This window comes from Triturus cristatus, chromosome 11 (assembly GCF_964204655.1).
Source record: "Triturus cristatus chromosome 11, aTriCri1.1, whole genome shotgun sequence".
NCBI lineage: Eukaryota > Metazoa > Chordata > Amphibia > Caudata > Salamandridae > Triturus > Triturus cristatus.
Window position 1 is genome coordinate 1,063,139,853 of NC_140594.1, and position 25,263 is coordinate 1,063,165,115.

Genomic DNA, 25,263 nt, shown 5'->3' on the forward strand with positions numbered 1-25,263 from the left:
TCTTAGGTATTTGGTCAGCAGCTCTTGGCATGCTGCTATTTTGAAAACTATACTTATACTGATAAAAGCAGTGTTGCAAGCCCCAGAATGCAACTGCAAGATAGTGGATTATTAATTGACGTGGATGGCCGTCCACCACAAGTGATAATGGCACTATTCTAGTTAGTGCAAAACTTGTTTTTTTCTGATGGGCCAAATGTATGGTTCATTTATTTCACTTTGTTCTGGCATTGCACTTGTACATTAATCAGTTGTTTCTGCTCAGATTGAATATGTGCAGTGAACTTAATGGTCCTGTTTCATTTCGTTACAGACCCCTGAAGAAGGGTCAGATTTCATTGACCCGAAATGCATTGGGTGGACATATAAAGTGGAATACTTAATATGATTGATAAAAGTTGATCATGTATACGATGTTCAAACGTTTAACGAGCTCTTGAAGCACAAATATATGGAGAAACTTTGATTTCTATGAATAAATTGAATTATGTGAAGAAACCACTGTGTTTCATTGGATACAGCGCGCACTTGTTCAGTGGGAAGGTGACACTCCCCACAATATTGACTATTCTAGTTAGGTCATACAAAGGTTTCAGTAATGTACACCTGAACTCATCCCCTGGTAGCTATGGCACAGAGAAGAGATGCGTAACTTAAGAGATTGTGTATTGCACTAAAGGTTACAAAACTGTTAAAAAGTTAAAAACGCAACGCTCCCCCACCAATTTATAAAACGGAGAATATTTTAATGAACAAAATTACATCAAAACGACAAAAATCCAATGTCACATATGTCGATATTTTTGTATATTCTAATGTACTTCTTGCACTATAGACACCTTAGCTCCTTTTTACACTGGCAGGTGATGTTTTATTTGGTCTTCTTTTATGCCGAATTACTATCTGCAGTCTTATGTTAGGTTATACCTTGAAGTCTTTACGCGGAATCACATTTTATTGCACTATAGGCCCTTTAGTCGTTGTCTTTCCAGTGATGAAATTATATTATATCTGGTCTCTAATGTTTTTCCTAGTTCAATGTCATTCTGGATTTTATTCTATCTATTCCTCTTTTTGACTTCTTATATATGTATGCTGTATTTGTATTTGTCTCTATGAAGTGCATTATTATCGCACAGTTATATTGTGTCATATGAATGAATTTTCACATTTTTGATGGATCTCAATAAAAAAATATAAAAAAATGACAAAAATCCAATAAGGGGAATCAGATATATGATTTTTTAGTTTAATTGAAAATAGCAGCAAAGAGTGAAAAGTGCAAATCGCAGCAACTGGTTGTGCAAGGTAAGGTTTGAGGCCGGCTGCAATGGAGTGTGGGTTGGATACGAGGTCAAGGTTGTTCCTGGTCAAAGAATTACCTTCAAAGAGAAATTTTCTGAAAAGGTTGAGGCTTCAGTTAGGCAAGGCAGCAGACTTACAGCTGGCAGCAGGCTGGATCTGAAGATCGGTTAGTTAATGTCGGGTTGATGAAGGTGAGGCGTCGGTGAAACCATCGACGAAGGTGGGAAAAACTCCAAACAGAAAAAGTCAAAATTTCACTCCCAGGAAGTCTTTGACATCAATTGGCTGCTGCTCGGCGTCAAGCCTGGTGAAGCTTTCTTTCTACCTTCAGGCTTGGATGCTTTTCTGGAAGTTGGATTCCTCCAGAGAGACAAGGCTGTAGCCAAAGAGGGTTTGATGTAATTAGATGCCGGTCAGCTTTGGGCCAGCAGAAATTAATTTGCTGCTTTGTAGCTGGAGCTATGGCAAAGTCAAGCCACGGTGATGCACCCTCGGCAGATCAGCTAGGCAGGTTGGGCTCGGTCTTTTGCCACTGCTCCAAGCAAAACATCTTGGAAAAGCTTCTATGTCCTAGATTTTAGGGTTGGCGGAGGGATCTCTGACACCAGTGAAGTGTTCCAGGTCCTCAGGACAGCACATGTGGGTACGACTCACTCCAACAGAAGCCACCAGCCGGGTCTACGGCAGGTCCGGTTGAAACTCTTCAGCTGGGCACTTTCAGGAAAGTGGACTTCTTGCAACTTTTTGTGTCCTTGTCGCTTAACAGAAGGTCAACTGACCCTTGGAGTCTAGATTGTTGTCCTAGTTACAAGTGGGAGCAGGTCTAGCCCTTGGGGTTCTCCTCACAGGTCTCAACAGCAGGTGCTGTCATCCACAGGTCCAGTACTGTTCAGAATAGATGTCCCAGGTGTGCCAGATATCTGACTGGCACTTGTCTGTCGGTGGGGCGGACTCCTTAACCCTTCTTAATCAATTGGGGAATAGTTCCCAGGGGTAACCCTATCCACTTCTGCCGCAGTTCCAGTGTGCCCTGCTGCTAACAATCCCACAGTACCCCTCTCTACCTAAATCCAACATGGCAGAACTGTTTTTCTCATGTGCCAAGCTCCTTTGCCCGTCCTAGATGTGTAGCCAGGGAAACGAGCAACTCGTCCTCTCTGGTTACTCAAAACCAGTTCTGGGGTAGCTCCTATCCCAGTGGGAGTGACGCCTGGCTTGCTAGAGGGATAAAAGATGGGGTAGAGCCTCTTGAAGTTATCTATGTTCCTGGCACTGTCTGGATGGTCATCCTGTCTGAGGAACAGACCACCTCCCCACACCAAAGTACTTTATTTGATTTGGGAGCAAGTGCTCACTTCATCACGGAGCTATTCAGCTCATGGGTGACAGTAGGAAGTTCATGCAAATGGACTTCTAGGCATACGGCAGATAAAAGGTGACTTTTTAAAAGTACATTTTATAAAATATTTAGTACAAATCTGTTTTTGCCAGTGAATCGATATTTAAAAAGTCCAAGAATACAATTTAGCTAGTTCCTAGGCGGAGATAACTTTAAGAACTTTAAGAGTGTATACTAATTGTTAAAAATTTGGTTGTTAGTTGACTCGGGTATAAGCCCAAGTTAAGCAGCAGCCACAATCCTAGCCAGGGTTAGAAGCAGGCAGACCCTAAATTAGCCTGTGTTCACCCTCTGGTAGGTGGCACAAAGCAGTCAGGCTTAACTTAGAGGCAATGTGTAAACCATTTATGTAACACTTCAAACAGTGAAACAGTGAAGACACCACACAAAAAGATTCCACACCAAGTTAGAAAACAGAGATTGATGTAATAAATAAAACAAGACCAAAATTACAAAAATTCAATAAGGTGAACTTGAGGCATGAATTTTTAAAGAATAACACCTAGAAGCAGCAAGCGCTTACTTGGGGAATGTGGTCGCGCCAGACTGGGCCAAAGTCAATAGTTCAGGCTGACTGAAGTGATCCAGTGAGGCCCTCTGAACACAAGTACCTTGATCCTGGCTGTGTTGACATTAAAGATGCTAGGTGCAGCCAAAGCGATGAGTCGGCGTCGACCCACGCAGCAGAGGCGATGCACCGGTCCTGATCCACACAGTAGCCTCGATGCGTTGGCTCCAGTGAGTGAAGAGCTGCGATGCGATGAGGAGATACGGTATCGTCGTTGAGGATGCCGTTAATGGCGATGCAGAAACATTGTGCAGTGGTGGTTCCGAAGGCGATGCACCCGTGCCAATTCATGCAGTAGAGGCGATGCACCAGTTCTGGTCACGCAACAGGAGCGATGCACTGGTTCTGATCCACGCAACAGGAGTGAAGGCGCTGGTTCTGATCCACACAACAGAGCGATGTGCCGGTTCAGATTTATGCAACAGGAGTGACTGCGCTGGTTCTGATCTACACAACAGGACAATGCTCCGGTTGTGATCCACGCAACAGCGGTGATGTACAGGTTGAACAGAGGATGCATGAGTTTTGCTGCAGCAAGCACCTTAGGCCCCCTTCCAAGGGTCCAGGACTAGGAGGGCACCACTTAGCATGGCAAACTGACAGATGGCAGAGTCCAGGTGCAGAAGCAGGGTAGTTGGAAGTCTTTTATGTACCTGAGACTTCAAATCAGGAGGACAGCCAGCTAGCCCTTGGAGTCACTCTGGTTTCAAGTGATGCAGCTCCAGTTCTTCTCACCCATGCAGGGGACCAGCAGGTAGCAGGGCAGCACAGCAAGGCAAGAGTCAACAAAGACGTGGTCCAGCAGAGTGGCAGTCCTTCAGCAGCACAGTAATGCTTCTTCCTGGCAGAATCTTCACAGGTCCAGAAGTGTACTGAAGTGGTGGTGTCTAAGGTCTAGTACTTTTACCCAGTGGTGCCTTTGAAGTGAGGGAGACTTTCAAAGACAGGCCTTTGAAGTGCACATAAGTCCTCCCTTCCTGCCCTGGCTCCAGACTCACTACAGGGAGGTATGCAGCCCTTTGTGTAAGGACACGACACAGCCTATGCAAGCGTAAATCTACCTACCATCATGGCCCATCAAGTCACACCTAAGCTCCCATTGTGTGTGGCTGTCTAGGGGAATACACAAAGGCCAGCTGTTACCCTTCATAGATGTGTATCAAAGACAGGCAGCAGGCACCAAACAGCTAAAATATGAAAATGCCAACTTTCTAAAAGTGGCATTTTCAGAATTGCATTTTAAAATCAGACTTCAGCATAAGTTGTGATTTCAAATTGTGATTCGAGAAACACCAAACTTGAAAAGTCTATTTCATCACAATTGGGAATTACATGTAAAAAAACGTAATAAGGCAATTCTAATGCTATCCTGTGGGGAAGTTAGGCCTTGCAGGATTGAAAAACGAATTTGAGAGTATTTCACTACCAGGACATGTAAAACTTAAAAGTACATGTCCCACCTTTCAAATACATTGCACTCTGACCTCTGGATGTCCAGGGGCCACCTTAGGAGTTACTTATATGTATAAAAAGGGAAGGTTTGGACCAGGCAAAAAGTTTTTTTGCCAGGTCAAAATGGCAGTGTAAACTGCACACACAGGCTCTGCAATGCCGTTTTGATGTTGAAAACGAATCTTGTTTACACTTCGCAGCTTTGAAATGTTCTCCTTGTTTTCCTTCATTCCAATCAAAAACAAATGGTGTTATTCATAGTCTGGCATGTGGAACAATCTATCACAAAAATGCCAGATGTCCAGTCTGCCATTTTAAAACTGCACTATAGTCTATGGCACTTGTACTGCAGCGACCGAGATACCTACTATGTTTTGACAGAGTATCCCATCAGTTAAACTCTAAATAAGGCTCAATTTCTTAAGTAATGATTTAATTTTCCAAGCTTCTATCAAACGGTTTCATAGTCAGTACCTCTGTTTCAATTCCAGTATGAAGCGTCCAATTCATAAAATTGTTGCAGTGGGAAGTTTACTTTACCCGTATCTGCGCTTAACCAGAGTCCTTTAGTTGCCCCTTGTCAAGTATAAATGGCTTTCTAGTGCTGCTATCCCTTTCCTTCTGGTACTTGTAGTTTTGTTATTCCCCTTATGAAAGTGGAACTACAAGTTGCAGACTAGAAAAAATAGACTGGCGTTCTGGTGGGACAATTATAGAGGTACCTGTAACCTGCAACTAACAGATTATATTCCAAATAAGACAGTTCAGCTGGTGTAAGTGCTAAGAGGCCTGTGGTGTTCTTGTGCAGTAGAAGGATTGGGGCACACACCATGCAGAGGCGGGATTCTTTGCATTCAACCAGTGGTTCTTTAATTCCATGGTATTAGCAGAAGCCCACTGCTACTCTTGCTTCCTCTTCCAGTCCTGTAGTGTCCCCAACTTTCTCTTCCCTCCTCTTATTGAAACAATGTCCAGGTGTCTAGGGAGGGCCGGTCACTGCAGCTGCAGGGTCCTAATATTCTGCTCTCTACATGAAAAGCCCATACAGCCTTGCAGAAGGTATTTAATCCGTAATCTACATTTTCACACACAGATCTCTCCAGCCGAACACACTATTTTCTTAAGTCCTGAAAATATTCAGCTAGATCACTAAAATGTAGTTCAATTTCTTCCATTAGTTAGTAAAACTAATGTCGCTTCTTTTGAATGCTTGAGGCAGGAACGTCTGACAATGTACATCCAGTTATCAACATTTTCACGGTCATGATCTTCAGGAGCTATGGGCCAGATGTACGACCCTCCGTGTTTGCATTTTTTTTGCTACTCGCAAATTGCGAGTTGCAAACACTGATGTACAAAAGTGTCTGAGACACTGCAATTCCCAAATGGGTCACAAAGGACCTGCTTCATTAATATTCATGAGCTAGGTTGCATTTTGCGACCCATTGGGAATGGCTAGCACTCACAGGGATGGTGGCCTGCTGGGGTTAGCAGACCACCATGTCTGTGACTGCTTTTTCAATAAAGCAGTTTAAAAAAAAAATGTATCCCATTTTCCTTAAAAAACACGGGATGCATTTAAAAAATAAAAATGAAACGTTTCAGTTAAATTTTTTAAGAGCAGGCAGTGGTTTGTGGAACCAATGCCTGCTCTTAAAAAACATTTGCGCTGCCATTCACAAAGGGGAAGAGGGTCCCCTGGAGGCCCCCACCCAGTTGCGACTGGCTTGCCACCAATTTGAAATTAGTGGTAAATGGGATTGTTTTGCAACTGCATTTGTCGGTTGAAAAACAATCTTACATCCCCCTGTGATTCGCTATTAGAACGGGACGCCCTTGGCACACCCCTTTCTGATAACGACTCTCAAAACCTATTTTGCGAGTCGGTAACAAGTTACTGACTCGCAAAATAAGTTTGGTACATACTACAATCTTTTTTAGCGGTCACAAGCGGTCCAATTTCCCATTTGCAACTGCTAAAAGACAGTTGTAAATCTGGCCCTAAATGTTCTGCTGCCACTATGGGGAGAGGATGTAGCCTTACGGCTAGAGCGGTCAACCTCGAAGCTGGGGAACCGGGTTCGATTCTCGGCAACCCCGCTCAACATCTTGTGATTCTGGGCAAATCACTTAATCTCCCCGTGCCTACCACAAAATGAATGTGTCCCTCTGTAATGCAACTGGTGCTCATGTAAAGTCCTCAGATATCTTCGAATCTAGATCGTACTATATAAAACTCTCGAACTGAAACTTAAAATCTACAGATTGTAGTGGCTCAAACAAAGGATTCATTAATGACTAAAGGAAGGTCCCAGAATGGTGATGGTGAGTGAAGAACAGGTATTTGAACAAATACAATTTCTCCTTTGAAGAAAGGAACTTCTCAGAAGGTGAGAAGCCAGCGGAGCAACCAAAGCAATAGCTGAACCTCTGAAAACCTAAATAGATGCCCACTGGGCTCTGAGTCGAAAATGCGAAGCCCAAGATAAACCATCTCTCAGGGACTCAAGACAATCAATAGCTTCATGAGAAGTAGAGGAAATACCCTTACTCATGCACCAGGCCTCAAACTTTCTCCAATTACGATTTTATGATTTAACGGTGGAAGGCTTCCTTATGGGTAGAATTGCTTTGTCCAAGATGGTGATTTTACCAAAACTATTATACAACTTTACTAACCTCCTCGTCTATGTCCCAGCCACCATATTCCGTGAATTGGATCGCTTCATCCGTGACCTCATTTGGAATATGGGCAGACATCGAATGGCACTTTGGAAGCTTCATGCCCCTACCAGTAGGGGTGGCTTAGCAGTCCCGAATCTGGAGCTTTATTTCTTGGCAGCACAGCTGCAATGGGTGACGAAGTGGTTAGCGGGTTTCGAACTGGATGAAACGGCCACCATACAATGGCCATGGTCCCAACGTCAGATATACCAATTGTTCCATCCCATTGCTCGGCCCTCACGCCCATCTCAGACCTATCTTGCTCCGGCCCACCGTTGTTACAGGAGAAGCCTATACCTCACCAGGAATACTACCCCTTATGCTCCTTCGCTGCCACTGTTGGGAATGCCCAGAAGCAGAGGGAGCATTACTAATAAAGCACTGGCATGCTGGCATGAGGTGGACCTGCATACGCTGGGTGACCTCTACTCTGAAGGTGCTCTGATAGCTTTCGAGGAACTAGCAGAGGACTGTGCTTTGCCCAGGGGTCAGTTCTTATTACATAACTTTATAAAGCGCTTGCTTACGGCAGCATGGGGCGATATTACCGCCGAACCAGAAACACATCTCCTATTGCAATATTTGCATGTCCTGGGTCACGGGTCTCATATCGTTCACTGGTTGGCAGTGGCACTCCTTACACACACCATGCAGCCCCTAACATCCCTCCGCACCGAGCGTATCTCTCCCCAGATAAAATAAACAAATACTTTCATTTGACCACAACGGCATGCCCCCGCTGTTTACAGGTGGTCGCAGACTTCCTTCACATGCTGTGGTCCTGCCCATCCTTAAGTACTTATTGGAGGGAGGTTCATGCGGCGCTTATGGCCTGCACTGATAAAACGTTGCCACGGACATGGGAGGTGTGTGTGCTGAGTTCCTACCCCAGACCAAAAGAACACAGTATCATGGCCAGGTTGTTTGATTTGGGCTTCATTGTAGCGAAAAGGCTCATCACCCAAAGATGGAAGCATGCTGACCCCCCTGCAGTTGCCAGTTGGAGAAACTCACTTTCAGTATGGGCACGTGCACAAAGCACGTCATTACACAGAGAGGAAATAGCTGGATTGCGCAAGTACCCTATCGCCCAGCTATGGGACACCATTCTTACTGACTTGACACGCGCGGATGGGACAGAGGGGACAAGCTCTTCGCAGGAGGCTGATAGGCAGGACCCGGTTGCCAGTCCCCGGGCACATGAATCCCCTGGTCTGAGTGGTGTTGAAATCCGGGATGAAGATGATAGGCACCCCCAAGACACACATGAGTTAGGGTAAGAGAGCTGTGATTATTCTTTCTTTACACATTATGGGGGGCGGAATATGCGCAATGGGATGACTGGGTTGTTAAAGTATCTCCGATATATATTTTAGCCAAGGTGTGACGTTAAGACAATGGTTTTCTTTTGTTTGTTTTATGCCTGTTTGCAATGAGAAAAAATTGTGTTTCATTTTGCCTCAATTTGTCACTGAGCGGGATGGCCAAGTGTAATTATGGATATGTACAACTTCTAATATATGTCTGGACACCAGGGAATATATATACAGACAGCTAGTGTATAGGTATTGTACTAGAAAGGACATTTATAACCGGTGGCTCGCTGTACAATTTTGCAATTTACTATGAGGGACATGTCCCGATAATAACAGCTGTATCTTTTTTTTTTTTTTTTTAAACTTTTTATTGGTTTTCTTATAACATAAAGAACATTCTGTGACATTGCATACCTTGAAAATCATCACATCAGTATACGTAGTATCATTCCACATCAAAAACAGCATTACAATCATTACAGGTACAGTATCTCTGCTGTATGTGTAAGCACTCCAGCCAAGATCACAGCGGCGCCCGCCCATCTCCCAGTCTGACCCCCCGTATGTCTATTCACTAAGTTCTGAATCCGAGTTATCCCTCGGGGGCTCGCATATGTCTCCTCGGTAACTGTTCCATGTCCCCCATATCTGTGCCCATTTCTTGGGGCACCCCCTATTGATATACACTGCCTTTTCGGCAACCATAATTGAATCCATATCTCTACACCACTGGGGGAGGGTAGGGGACTGGCTGGACCAACAGCTGTATCTTTTATTGCATTTGTAATGGCCATCCGTTCCATAACTGACCTGAACCCCTTACCTTTCCCTTTCCTACTTTTCTTTTCCTTTAAAGTAACATGTATGTTTGACAAAATGCAAATAAAGATATTTAAAAAAAAAAAAAGGGAGAAGGCTTACTTGACAGTTGGAGGCTTTCGGCTGTCTTGAGGAAACAACCCTGGACGATCAAACTCAACCTTTTAAGTTCCAGACCCCCAGCTTCAGGCATATCAAAGATTCTGTTCTGAGAAGAGAGATCCACAGTGGTGACAGGTGGATGGGAAACTTCAAACAAGAGACTGCTCCATTTCAAGTAGTGGAGGTAACCAGGGTCCCCTAGAGCACTCTTGAAGTACCAGGACTTCAGAACCGCTTCCTGCAACTTAATGAGAACTCTGCCAATCAGGGGAAAAGGAGGAAATCGTACAGAAGACCCCCTGGTCCACGGAATAGCCTTGTCGCCTAACAAAACTTCAGAAGCAAAGCATTTTCTTCTGTAGCAAACAGGTCGAACCATGGGTGACCAAACCTGTGATGGATGAGACTGAGTGAGAGGCACAGGAACACTGAGGAGAGAAATATCCTGCTCAGAGAGTCCACACGCCTACTCTCCCTCCCTAGGAGCTAAACTGCTGAAAGAGCGGAGATTCCTTTCCGACCATAGGCATATCTTCCGGGAAAGGAGAAAAAGAGTTGTCTGCATTCCCCCATGGCAGTTGATGTAAGCTCTCACGGTCTGATTGTCTATCTGCAAGCGTACTGTCCATTTTTGCAGAAAGCCACCCAAAGCAGACCCTTCAAACCACAACCCGTTCTCTCCAGTTTGAGGATTGTTCCACTTGCCCTGAGCATTCCAACCCTTCAGGACTGCACCCCAGCAAAGGCTGCTGGCAACTGTTGTCAGAATTGTTACTGGTGGGGAAAATAAACGTTGTCCCCGGGACAGATTCAATATAGAAAGCTACCATTGAAGTGCCAGCCTGATTTCTGGTGACACTGGAATCAAAGTTGCGTCATCCTGAGAAACGGTACTCCAGAGGTGATGCAGATGGTGCACCAGGGGGTACAAATGAAAGAGAGCCCATGGGAGAATTGCAAAAGTGGACACCACCTTGCTCTGGCTTCCCAACCATAGTCTTACAAAAGCCTGCAACCACACCAAAAGGAAGGATAGATGTCGTGCAAGATTGGACTGGTGTCTCCTGTGCAAGAAATACCTCGGCTAGGTCCATTTTTTACAATGCTCCAGTGAACTTCAGAGTCTGAGTGGGTTGAAGATTGGATTTCTTGTAATTTATCAAGAAGCCGAGCTCCTTAAGAGGATCGCAGACCTATTGAACATGCTCCACCACCTTAGAAAAAGATGGAGAAGCAATTAGTCCGTCATCAAGGCACGGATCAACTTGAACACCTTTTGAATTTGGAATACCTACCGTTGGGGCCAAAGCTTTGTAAAAACTGTTGGTACTGATGAAAGGCCAAATGGAAGCACCCTGAACTACTAATATTTTGTTGCCACTGCAAAGGAATGGTATTGCTGGAGCCCCTCATGGATGGGAATGTGAAGATACACACCCATCATGTCCAACGATGCCAAAAAGTCCCCTTGGTTGAGCAGCGGAAGGATGGTCTGCAATGTCACACTTTTGAAAAGGTTGTGCAGAATGTGAAGATTCACCTCTGAGGTATATAAATCATGACCTTTTTCCTGACGAGGGACTGTGGATATTGCCGAATTCTCCAGAAGTAGCTGAATCACCAAATGCAGAACTGTTTGCTTTATTTGGTCCATTGGCCTCAAAGTTTTTTAAAAAAAAAATTTTTTTTAAACCTTTATTTATAATTTTCAATTGAAAACATCTCATTCAATGAGCAGACAGATCAGCACATACAGAAATTACATGGACAAATATACAGTAAATCATGCCGGTGGTTTCGGGTATCTTTCCCCAAGTGTTCGATGGTATTTATAGGCACGTCTTGGGGGGCCATAGTATCCATCCCAGCTAGTCTCATATCAAGTACAATACAGGTCAGTATGAAGTCCATGGCCGTGTGGAGGTCTCAGATGCGCAAGTGTGTTATCTAGAAATGTACATTGCAGTTCATGGTATTTAGATCAGCCCACTATCACATTTACCTCCTCATTTCAGCAGGATAATAAGTAACTTTCCCTCCTCTAATTCCCAGGGCTACAGTGCATGGGAGGGGGGGGTCTGCCATCGCTCCCTGCTGCTGCAGGACTGTCCGGAGGAGAGCCTACAGTGCGAGCCAGCAGGTAATGGGTGAGAGGGCCCCATATATCTTTTGGTCTCGAGGTGCGGGGCAGCGTCTCCGCATATATTGCGAGTTGGTCCTGACAGTACACCATGTCCTCCAGCCATTACTTGAATTTAAGGGCCCGCCCTCTACCCCATCTGCATGCTACTCTGCGCTTCGCTAATAATAATCAGAGTGTGACATATCGACGGCGCGCTTTGGGAATTTGCTTAGTGTAGCCCAGAAGCGCAACTAAGGGGGTCACACTCCATCGGTAGGTCCGTCATTTCAGAGAGCGCCTCAAAAACCTGTCCCCAGTATTCCATCACCTTCGGGCATTCCCAGGCCAAATGCAGGAACCCAGCTCCCGATCCACCGCACCGATCGCATCGATCTGTGTCCCGTAGCCCAAATCGGCACAATCCAGCCGGGGTATAATACATGCATTGCAAATATTTGTAATGGATTATGCGTAACCTGGCACTAGCCGAGATCTCCGCAGTTTGTAAACAGCAGTATTGCCATTGCTCATTCGAAATGTCGCTGCCCAGGTCAGTCGCCCAGTGTATCCGTGCAGCACTGTGGGGGTTCACATACTCTGCTCTGATCGTTCAATACATATTGAACACCAGGTGGCCAGGGCTCGCGCTCTGCAACATCTGGTGCAGCGGCTTGAGGGCCGCCGGCTCCCGCAGAAAGCTCGGAAAAATGACTCGCGCTCCCTGCCCCAATCGCAGGTATAGAAACATTTCTAAGGGGGTAGGTTGTATATCGCCCAAAAATTGAGCTGGCGTGCAAAACGTCCTGTTACAAAACAAAGCTCTCCAAGTTTGTCTACGCACCCGAGTGCATAATTTTCTGACACCCTCCTCTTGCAGCAACGAAAGTTGTGGGTGGTACATCAGGGGTAGAGCCGAGGAGTAAAGAGCCGAGATGCCCAGGACCTTCATGATATGCTGCCATGCGTCCACCACACCCGTGATTGTGGATGGCTAAGTGCTTCGAGGACGAGACTGTGCATGTATCATTCCATCCAGAGGAATCGGGTCCGCCACCCAGTGCTCCGCCGCGACCTGCGGCATGCATGCCGGCGGGTGCACCCAATAATAGACGTAATGGGCTTGGGCACATGCGTGATAGAGTTCAATGTCCCCCCTGCGCTGCAGGTCTCGTAAGTAACGTCCACTGGAATCGTGGCCGTCTATCGCCCCAAAATAGGCGCATAAGTTCAGATCGCAATGTTTTAAAGAAAAACCGTCCCGGGTGGTAAGGAAGGTTCAGAAAGAGATATAAAAACTGCGGTAATATCACCATCTTAATCAGTGAAGCTCTACCCGCCATTGACAGGGGCAGGGCGATCCATCGTGTGATATTAGCGAGACGGCTTATGGCAGTCCCATAGTTGAGGCAAATCATTTCTTCTCTATCTCCGGAAATCCGAATCCCCAAATACCTCAAATTTGTATCACACCATGCAAACGGGTAGTCCAGGGGGAATTTAACCACTGCCGGTGTCAGGGGAAAAGTTGCGATTTTTCCCAGTTAATATGAACTCCAGAAAGTTTCCCGAAGACTATGAATTCTCGCAATAAAGGGGTCAAGTTACTTTGGGGATCTCGGACATATAACGTCAGATCATCAGCATACAGCGAGATCAGTATTTGCCGCAATGGACAGCGGAGCGCTCTGTCATTATGATGCTGCCGCAACCTGCACGCCAGGGGTTCGATCGCTAGGGCAAATAAGAGGGGGGACAACGGGCATCCCTGTCTAGTCCCTCTCGTAATGGGGACAGCAGGCGAAGCATGACCATTGATAAGCACTCTAGCAGTAGGCTGGTGATATAGCAGCTGCACCCAGGATACAAACCCCGGGGGGAAACCCATTCTGAACAGAATACCAAAAAGATAGTGCCACTCAACTGAGTCAAACGCTTTTGTAGCGTCTAGGAATATCGCTGCCAATGGGAGATCAAGCGAAACGTTCTGTACTATTGAAAAGAGCGTACGAAGATTATGTGAGGTCGCCCTCCCAGAGATAAATCCCGCCTGGTCCGGCAGTACCAGTTTATCAATCAGGAGGAGAACTCGATTTGCTATGAGCTTCGCCAATATTTTAGTGTCACAATTTAGGAGCGATAATGGCCTGTAAGAGGTACAGAGCTTGGGCTTCTTGCCAGGCTTTAGGATAGATGTAATCAAGGCTTCTCTCATAGAAGGAGGGAGCAAACCGCTCTCCAAGGACTCCTCGTAAAGTTCCTTCAGTACAGGGGACATAATATCTATGTAGGTTTTATAAAATTCAGCAGGGAGGCCGTCGAGACCCGGCGTTTTTCCTGACTTCTGCTGCATTATGGCTTCGCATATTTCATCCAGCTCGAACGGGGCGCATAGGAACTCACGATGATGATCTTCCAACCACACCAGTGCAACCTCGCCCAAGAATGCCTCAAACTCTAAAGGGTCCCCTCGCTGTGTGGTACACAACTTGGTGTAATGGTCTACAAAAACAGCCTGTATATCCGCCGTATTCCTGCGCAGTTACACACTCTGGTTTACAATTTCAAGGATATAATTAGAAAATGTTGGCTTCTGTATAACTTCCGCCAGAGCCTTCCCTGAGCGGTCTCCCTCCCCATATCTCCAGGCCTGCCAGTATTTCCCCAAAAACTTGGACTCGTGATTCACCCTGTCTATATAGTTCGATAGCTTGTCCCGAAACTCAGTTGGTGCCTGCCCCCTGTCTCCCCCAGCCATGCGCGCCTCTAGTGCCTTTAACTCCCTTTCCAGCCTCTGGAGCCGCCCCCGAATATCTCGGAGCACTCCAAAGCTTTTAGATATACATATTCTCCTGACCATGACTTTAAATGCTTCCCACACTATTTCTATTGACCTTACTGAGCCCTTGTTTCTCTGGAAGAAACCTCGGATCTCGTCCTCCAGTTCAGCATGAAACGCCGTGTCCAATAAGGCCATGGGCTGTAGTCGCCATATACATTGCGGCTTTCCACTCCCCAGCAAGTCGAGCAATAGGTGCACTAGCGAGTGGTCAGAATATGTGCGGGGCAGGTGGTTCACTCCTCCAATAGACGGTCCCAGACCCTTCGATGTTAGGCAGTAATCAATCCGGGCCCATGACGCCGCACCCGACGTAAAATGCGTACCTTCTGTGGACCGTGGATGCATGTGACGCAATGTGTCTATTAGCCCCCCCTCTTCCAGGATTGCTTGCATCGTTGCCTGCGAGCGGTTATAATGATGTGACATTGCCATAGACCTATCCATTCTAGGGTTAAAGGCTACATTAAAATCTCCTCCCCAAATGATATGCGTGGTGCCTAGTGCCAGTATTTTACCCCATAATACTGTGAAAAAGTCAGGCGCATCTACATTCGGGCCATAACAGTTTATCAACGTAACAGTATCAGCCCCGATCTTTCCCCAGACAATTGCATACCTTCCCTGTGGGTCTACCATCTCTCCTTGCGGCAAAAAAGGTACATGCCTTTTGATAAGAATGGCAACACCTCGGGCATAAGAAGAATATGAAGAGAACAGCAGATAAGCCGCCCACTTCCCTGCAAATGATATATGCCGCTGTGGAGTAAAGTGAGTTTCCTGCAGAAACGCTACACTGATGTTATGTCGATCTAGATACGAAAGTATCTGTCTTCTTTTTCTAGGGTCTCCCATCCCCCTCACATTCCAGGACAAAACTCCCATATAATTAGCCGATGTCATGGTGCCAACATTGTCCATTAGCGATAAGAGGATCTATTCGTAATTCAGCATTTGTCCCACTATCCGCAGTAGTACATTTATTTGGCTGTCTGTCTATCAACATCACAATATAATCTGGTATATTCCAACCATCCTTCCCCCCTCCCTCCTCCCACTGAAGCATCCCAATCATGCCAGTAAAGTAGTTCCCTCCCCCCTCCCAACCCCGGTTACCCCGCACTAGCAGAGCTGCTAAGCCCTCCTTAGTATAGGCAAACAAAGAAATGACTGAGGGTTCTCCCAGGTGGGGTCTATCGCCAGGCGGCTCACAAGTAGCACTTACTTCCCCGGGGGCGCGAGATGTCATCCCGCACCCCGTAGAGGTAGCAAGGGTGTCCGGTGAAATCTATGTTCCTCTATGCCAAACGCATAACATTGCGTGAAATTATGAATTGTATTGGCAAAAGTACCTTATCCAGTTTGAAGATAAGATGCATCTTCCATAATCTACAGCGGTATCCATATCTATTTACTTCAGCACATCTTGGTAAGTCAATATCCGATGTGGTGGGCGACCGGGAGTCTTCAGCAGAGCGTGACGTTTTGTTGCGTCGTCTCAGTTGTTTCAAAAATTCTTCAGCTTGTTGCGGCCTAGTGCAGAACGTTTGTTTTCTTGGTGAGTGATGCTGAGGCGGGCCGGGTAGAGTAAGGCATAATCTATTTGCGCCTGTCTGAGCTTCTGTTTCACAGGGAGGAATTTCCATCTATCCTCCTGCACCGCCGCAGTGAAGTCCGGATAGATAGTGAAGCTTACCCCTTCATAGTAGAGTTGTTTCTTCTCCCGCGCTAGTCTAAGAGCCACATTGCGATCTCTATAGTTAAGGAGGCGGGCGATGATAGGACGCGGCGTACCCCCCACCGGAGGTCTAGGACCTAGCGAGCGATGCGCTCTCTCCACTACAAATTGAGAAGAAAAGGATTCTGCCCCCATCACCGCCAACAGCATTTTTTCTACATATAGCTCCATCTTGCCCGTGTTGGTGCTCTCAGGTATTCCTAGGATTCTAAGGTTGTTACGGCGACTCCTCGCTTCCAGTCCTTGCTTTTGGCAGCGATCACTTTCAAAAGTTTATCCATCTGAGTCATAGTTTCCTGCATATGCGCGGCGGCGTCTCCGAGTCCAATATGCGCTTCTCTACTTCTTTGATCCTGTCCTCATGACAGTCTATTTTGCGCACAATATTATCCATCCGCGTGGTCATATCCTCCATTTTGCCCGCAATTGTTGCTATGACCCGGCGTACCTCCAAGAGGATGGCTTTCATGTCAGCATCAGGCTCTACTGTCGTCTCCCGGGCACCAAGTGCCATGGCACCGGTGTCGCCCTCCGGGAGTGTTTTTGAGTTCTTCTTCGCTTCAAATTGGAGCCGAGGCTGTCTAGCATCCGGCTTCCCCATTCTATCTACTGCCAATGGGCCTCCTCGAAGCCACAGCGCAGTACAGTGCACACCACAGCCCTTTTGTCCACCTGACTGTATGGAGCGTTCCCCGGATTGTTCAATAAGGCACAAGTAGGAGAATGTGCTCCGCCCAACTCGCTGTCCCCCGCGGCGGTCACCAAGGGCCACACCGCTATGCAGTGGCAGCAGTAGGCTCTGCCGCAACGTCCGCAGGGGTAGAGCCCAACCTACTCTCCAGTGTCTCTGCATGTAGTCGTCTTTCTGCACCGTTAGTAGTATCTCGCTGCAGGTCTCTCTAGCACATCGTCTGTCACTTGCAGGCCTCTTAAGAGTGGTCCCCCCTCTCAGTGGTGCAGGGCGCTCTCATAGGGGACACATTGCAGGTCCCGCACAGCATCAGCATCCCAGAGCAGCCTCCGCACTCCCATCAATGAGTTTGCACAGCCCCGAGCAGGATATCGGGCACCAGCCAAGGGTGACATCTGTCATAGAGTCTATGGCATGTGAACCTTACTGTCAGAGGCGGTTCTCATAACCTCACAAAGCCATTTACTTATATATAGGACTGTCGTCACATCTTATCTCGCCATTTCATGCTTGCCTCTGTTATCGTGTCAGGCGCCAGTGCCCAGTCCTCCAAAGCGCCCTGACGTCTCCGATGTGTTCGCGCGCCGCACCCAGAAGAGCCACCGCTAATATTAACTGCAGTTCCTACCGCCTCGCAGCATCAAAGGCATCCGTTTCTCTCCCGCTCCTCTACTTCAGAGCGCGGCGGTTCTCCTGCGCGGCAGTCTAGGCTCCGTAGTGCAATTCTCTTCTCGTACTGATTATAGCTCCCCACTCGGGGCTCGCATTAGGTCGGATCTTGGTCCTGCTGGCGGTGTAAATCCCCGTTACCGCTGTCCCCGTCAATGTCTTTTGCCTGAGCTTCCAGCCTCCCCCGCACTTCTCCTCCAGCATTGCCGCCGACTCAGTCTATGCTCGTACCTTGCGACATCTGACCCATCGGTCAATGGGGGACTCCAAGCTCTCAGCAACGACTTGTACCGTTGTTCAGGTCCTCTCTGCAGTCCTCGATGGCCGATACGCCATCCGATTGAGCTGCTCCAGCCGAGGACGCAGAGCTTTCACCTCCATTGCACTCACCGGACAATCGGGGCCCGTGCGCCACGTGGGTGCCGTGGCCTCTCGTAGACTGACTCCTCCCAGGTCTGGTCTCCAGCTGGAGATATCTCGCTGTCGGCTATATCAGCATCCGCTGCTTTCCGGCTCCCCACAGCTCCGCCACTTCTAAACCTCGCCCAGGCGAAGCAGCAACACCACAGTCATCGTTTCTTTGCGATTTCGCCCGACATTTGGCATGAAAGAAGGATTATTTACCGGATTTTAACACCGGACCGCGGGAGCTTCACCGAAAGGCAGCCATTCCGCACTTGCGCCACCTAGCGCCCCCCGGGTGTGCCTCAAAGTTGTTCCTTGGAGTGTGGAAAACAAGATGAGATATCCGTATGACTCTGTCTGAGTGATCCAAGCATCTGTCATCATAAGCTTCTTCTGACTGAAGGAACAGAGATGGCCCCCGCAGGAAAGGATGGATAGAAATGCCTTGACTCTGTGTGGATGGAAACTGATTCCAAGATTTGTTGGCCGTAGGGGTGCCCTGGCATTACCCCTGCCCTGAAAGGGCTGGATATTTGCTTTGGATTGAGGAGTACCAAAGGAACTCTGATTACCAAAGCCTCCGCCTTTTGAAGGTGGGCGAACTGAAGCAATCAACTTCCTGTTCTCAACAGACCTTTTTACCATTTTGTCCAACTGGTGACGGAAAATGTTAGACCCTTTAAAAGGCTACTTCATTATAACAATTTTTTTAGAAGTGACCACCTTCCAGACACGCATCCAACAGGGTACCTCCAAGGGCTAGTTGACTGGCCTCCTGTGTGAGCTTCAGGGTTATAACAAGCTTCAGAGACCTTGAACTCTGCTGCTGGCCTTTGCTGGAGGGAGTCCCAATCCCCAAGTGGTGCCCTCCTGGTCCTGGTCCCAGTCCCATGAAAGTGGTGTTGGTGCTATTGCTACTGCTTAAACCTTAAAGCTGATGAAGCAAAAATAATGGGGTGACCCGGTGTCCCTCAGAACCCGGGTGGGCGTATTATAGAAATACAATGGTTCTGTCGGGAATTTCTAATTTCTTTTAGAAAGTTCAAAAAATATTCATTACATGTAACAGATATCAGATAAATGAGGAAAAAAGCACACACCAATAAAAAGTTTGCAATTTGGTAATTTAAGGGAATAAAGTATTATGGGCTGTCATTATACATAAATTCAAAAGAGCAAAATATTGGTGACTTGTGGTGATAAAGTGACATGTGATGATAAATAGTATATACAATATATTTCAAATGCGGTAAAAGTGAATAAGTAGAATAGAAAGTTACATTATTTCTTGATATGTCTTTATGGTTTTTCACATATGCTACAAGATCCTATGTGAATTAATCTGTGATCAGAAGCATTGTGTAGACATATAAGGGTGCGTCGACGTTTCGACCCCGTGTACTGCGCAAAATATAATAAGCGTCACGGCGGGTCTTCCTCAGGACAGTGCAGATGGGTATAGAGCCAAAGCGCAGATTTTGGTTAATATCTGCGGGCGAGAAGGTTTTCTCAGTCAAAGTTGTAGTCCTGGTGAATCAGGAGGAGGCCTTGAAGATTTTTGAGGTAAAAGGATGATGTCTTCAATAAATTTGGGGTTTTAAGCCAGTCGCATCATTTATGCGATCTGTAGTTCAGCACGTCTTGTCAGCTCTCAGTCTGAGACATCATCCTTTTACCTCAAAAATCTTCAAGGCCTCCTCCTGATTCACCAGGACTACAACTTTGACTGAGAAAACCTTCTCGCCCGCAGATATTAACCAAAATCTGCGCTTGGGCTGTATACCCATCTGCACTGTCCTGAGGAAGACCTGAAAAGAATTATGGTTGCTGCCTTAGTGGGGCTTCCAACCAATAACCTAATTTTAGAACTGCTGCACGCCCCACCCAAATAACACTGGCTTGGTTTACTTCTGCTCTGCAGGGCAGAACGACAGCACTAAACTAAGAGACTGCTACAGCAAGCCTCAAACACTGAATAAAAAACAAGTTAAAACAATAAATTAAAGGTAAGACAAAACACTGCTACTTATCTTTAGTTGCTATGTAACAGCTTTGTGTTGCAGAAATAATAGAACAGGAAGTGGTCATTTCTGGTTCCTCTTTTTCAACATTCTGGGAAATAGTGGTCATCTTGGGGGAAGCAACAGTGGAGGACATTTCTTCTCCTTCCTTGCTGCGAAGTCCTGGAACAAACTCCCCCTTCGGGAAACAACATTTACAATGTGGGCAGAGCCAAGCGTGCTGTTTCCCCGCAAGCATAACAATGCTTGCCTGAACCATACATCTGCCTTAAACACGTATATTCGTGGTACAGGCAGATAGCAGTCTAGTGTTCAAGATGGGTGGGGAAAAGAGTGGGGCTGGTGCTGGGTTTGGGGGGTGGGTAGTTTTTAGGGGTGGGGGTCGCTTTTAGGGCTCAGGTCATGTTTTTAGGGGTTGGGGACGGGTTAGTTTATGGTAGGGGGCATGGTTTTTGGCCTCAGGGCAGGGAGAGGGGAAGGGGTAGTTTTAGTGGCAGGACAGATTTTAGGCCTCAGGGTGGGGAGCAAGGTAGGGGATAGAATTTTAGGGCTCAGGGCAGGGGGATCGGGGTACTTTTAGAAAGGGGGCAGAGTTTTAGAGCTCAGGGTGGGGGGAGGGGGTTAGGGGTAATTTTAAGGGCTGAGTTTGGGGGGAGTTTTCAGGAGTGGGGGCTGTTTTCGGTCTCAAGGTTGGGTGGTTGGGTAGTTTTTTTAATTGGGGGCAGGGTTTTAGGCCTCAGGACAGTGGAAGGGGTTGGGGAAGTTTTATTGACAGTGCAGGGGTAAGTTTTAGGGCTCAGGTCAGGGGGCTGGGGCCGGAGTAGTTTATGGTAGGGTGCAGGGTTTTAGCCCTCAGGGCAGTGGGAGAGGTAGTTTTCAGGGCTGGGCAGGTTTTAGGCCTCAGGGGAGGGGGGGCGAGGTAGGGGGATTTAATTTCAGGGCTCAGGGCGGGGAGGGGTGGTCGGATAGTGGTGATCTTAACCCCCATACCCTCTTACCACTCATGCCTTTACAATGAAATTGTATGGTAAAGGCATGCGTGGTAAAGGAATGTGTGGTTAGAACGCATTCGTGGTTCGGGCTGCATAGTAGAGGCACGAGTGGCTTAGCCATGCGTGCCTCTGTCATACAACCTCCGCCCCTTCACCCCTGGTCATCATCCTCTCTGCTGGAATTCAGGAAAGGACTCACGACCTAGCTGTTCTACTGAACCCTCTCCTTCTGCAGAGTTCTCAGTGCCTGGATACACTCACGGGTGATTAGTCACGCTTTATAAGTCCCGATTAACTAATTGATTGATTTTCATCCTTGCATTGAAAATGACTTTCTGCATTCCACATAGGAACACAATCACACATTGACCAGCATTCACGAATACACAAAAAGGTTCTTGGGCCTCTGTTCTTTTATATACAAAATTGGGAGTGCCTAGTAGGGATTCAATTTCCAGTATGAACTGCAGGAAAAAATGCTCAATCGCCAAACAAATAAAGAAAAGCTTGGGCAAGATAGAGGGGAGCCGCAGCACGGAGTTTATGAAGAAAGATGAGTCTGGGGGGCGTAACCGGAAAGTGGAAATCATGAAAACACCGTTGTAGTTGATCCAGAGAACTCAGGCTATAATTTCACCAAATAAGAAAATGTTATAGCACACTGTATCATTAAATTTGTCATAAGGTACAAGTATTTAAATAAAACAAACTCTGTTTTGTTTTGTAATAGTTGTGATTGATGCAAACACCACCGTACTGTCTCTTACACCTAAAGTACCCTCCACTGAACACCTGCCTGAAGCTACTGAGAGGCCTGCTCATAACTTTCAACTTATTTGCAACTGCAATTGGAAAACAGATGGGGTTTTTCAAATCGCATAGGAAAGTTCAAACAAAGAAAACATAAAATGAGATAATTTACATTCACAGCGAGGCAGTTCTCAAATTACTTCTTCCTACATGTGTATGTAAAAACGACTAAATGGAAATGTGCTCATTTTGCTGATGAGTTTTGTAAAAAAAAAAAGAAAAAAGTTTGGCAGATGGTAAGAAAAAAAAACATTTGCATATCTGAACCGTTAAACATAATTCCTAGATATAATGGGAGGACATGAAAAGGCAAACAGGAGATGTTACATTTGCCTGAAAAACCGATTGAAGCGTTTTGTACAGTTTAATCATAGTAAGCCAAGACACCTAAAATTACACATCATTTGATACTAGTAAGGAAATACCACCTGTCGCTTTCTTTGCCTTAAAGGTGCCACGTCAGGGGCGTGGTTATGAGTGGGAGCGTGAGGGGGCCCGCTGCACTCTACCGGCTGTAGTTACGTCACAGATTCTCCCATTCTGAATGATTTAAGCACAGAACGTGCCTGGGGCCTTAGAATAGGGGCATCCATCTTGAGAATACACCCAGGAGGTTGTGTTTATCACTTTATTTGTGGTTTTTCAGCATGAGGGGATGGATAATGTCACCAACTTTGGGACCAATTTAAAGGTACAGTTAAGTGTGATCCAAAATTGATTCTGGTTGGGTAAGGGGGGTTTGTGGGAGCATACTCATCAGATATTGAATATTTGACAGGGAAAGGAGACAGCCCGAGTGGTGTGTATGCTAGTGAATCAAAAGGCTGTCATAGCAAAAGCTCTTAATGAGGCCCAAAGTGTGTAGTAAAACGTGTAGATATGTAATTACATACCTAGTGTAGGAGTTCAGAGTAGTAACTTTTTCAAGGAAGGTGTTTTAGACTCTAAATATAAACTCTGTCAGCACATATGATGAAAGAGAAAATGTATTCTAAGCCAACATTACGCGCAGCACGGGGACAGACAGCTGGCGGCCGAATGTCTCCCACAATCCTTTATTCGTGCAAACCACAAGTAATGGGCGTTATGGTTTGTGCAACACGCGTTCTGTAGAAGTACAAGATGAAGACATTTTCTCAGGAATAAAGCACAGGGGCGTCTCCCGACCATCACTAGCCTTAGCAAGATACAGAGTTATAGAACACCAGGCCAATCAGAAACGGCCGACACTGCGTGATACCTACATGGTGTGAGGTGGAGGGGCTCTTGCTGCCCATGTGTCTTTGCTTGTGACTGTTGGGACTTCCCAAGCGAATGCAATGGACTAGTAATGGTAAATGTGATTGGAGAGATTTATAATATTTGTCCAATCAGGGACACATAAGCTTTACCACTTGTACATATAGAGTGGCCAAGCGCCTGCTGCTAAGCTGGCATCATGTTCTGTCTGAATGTGGTTCTTGAGCAAGCCTTGCATTGCAATGGCAGCTTACTTACAGGAAATGCACATTGGTTTATCCGAGTCTTTTCTGTGCACGTTCCACAGGCCTTTGGTGGTCATTTAGTATCACTAAGCAGGGCAGCTCATCCTAGTTAAAGAACAATTGTAACAACTTCCACAGTGTATCATTGTCAGAAATATCATTTAACATAAATATTGTGTACTAAATATACTTTCTTCCAGTTGGGTGTATAAAGCGCTCAGTTACTTGGCGCTGCATCAGTGCTTAATTTGAGCTGGTGGTTGCAGGTGGGGCATAATGGCACTCATGGAACTTCTCTTCCCTCATCAGACTTTTCTCCAGAGCTGGAGAGAGAAAAACATGCAAGGGGGAAGAAGAATAAATGGAAAGATGGAAAAACAGCGATAAAAGGAGAAAATACAAACCTGCAAGAGTGGGATAAAGAAGCAGTGAGTGTCTGCTGGTGGATGAAAGAGGCATTAAGTGGATTCAAACTATGAAGCCTTGGTATTTGACATGCAAGCATTCACTAGTGCCTGCGGTGACATCTGAGCAAAACTTTCACGCAGCAAGCCACCTTACTGCGTTGAGTTGTATGAAAGGGAAAGGGCAGAAACGCGCCTTATTCACCATTATACAGGGCATTCCTGTCCTTTCCTAGCTCGGACAAACTTTTGGCTGCCTCCCGCTAACGCAGGCATCCTTTCATCACGGTGCAAGAGTGACTGCATTGTGAGCCGGATTGTTTTTGTGCAGGAAGGGACACCTTCATGTACAAAAAAAAATCCTGAGAGACATTTTCCTGTAGAAAGAGGAAAAAGCGAGGAGAAATAAAGATGTTTCCCTCGTTACGCCTCACTTGGGGAAGCGTAGTATCTTGATGCATTCCCTGGTCTACCGCTAATGGTAAATTTGGGAATGTGTCAAATCCATGGGTGGATGGGTAGGAGCACCCACGCTCAACCAATGGAACGCCTCGCTGCCGCAGAGTTATGCAACGCAGTGATTTGAGCTGCCTTGAGGTACTCTAGATTTATCAAGCAATGCAGGGCCACGCAAGGGGACCTTGTGTAGCTTGATAAATCTCACTGAGGTTTTGTGTCGCCCTTGCACCCACTTGCATGGCACAAGTGCAACACAAAACCTTCATAAATCGGGCCCTTAGAGGGCTTGCACATATTCTTTTACAAATTAAGCACTGTCAATAATGAGCAAATCAGAAGGAAGAACTAGGAAAGCAAAGGCATTGTATGATTAACTTCAATGGGGCAATATTTTTATAAATTATAATTTTGACTGATATTTATGTCAGGCGATATTCTGCTGAAAATATTATGGTGGTTTATCCTGAAGAGTTTATTTGCCTCATTTAGAGGTAGGTCGAGCCGGAGCTCCACCGTGGATTGGTGAAGCTCCCGTGGCAAAATAGTGGTTCCCACTCGTAACTCAGAGGTGGGAGAACCACCATTTCCTTAGCTGGCTCCAGTATCAGAAACCCTTGACTGGTGACCCACCCACCATGTGACAACCAAATCACTGTGGGTGCAACCAGGAGAAACAAATAATGGCCATGACGTGCAGAGAGTAAACATCTCCCCATCATGGATGTTGATGTTATGTTTCTCTCAAACTAACTCCCACTTTAAGAGTTTGGGGAAAAATGATGATCAGGCTACGAAATTGGCACCTGCGTGGTATACATCTGTGCCTTCAGTACATTCATATGACCAGAAGGTACCCTATAGGCACATTGATCACATCCAGGCAGGCTGGAATAGACCAATACAGCACTGAGGGTAGGGGCAGATGAGAAGATGTCTGCAGATCCAAC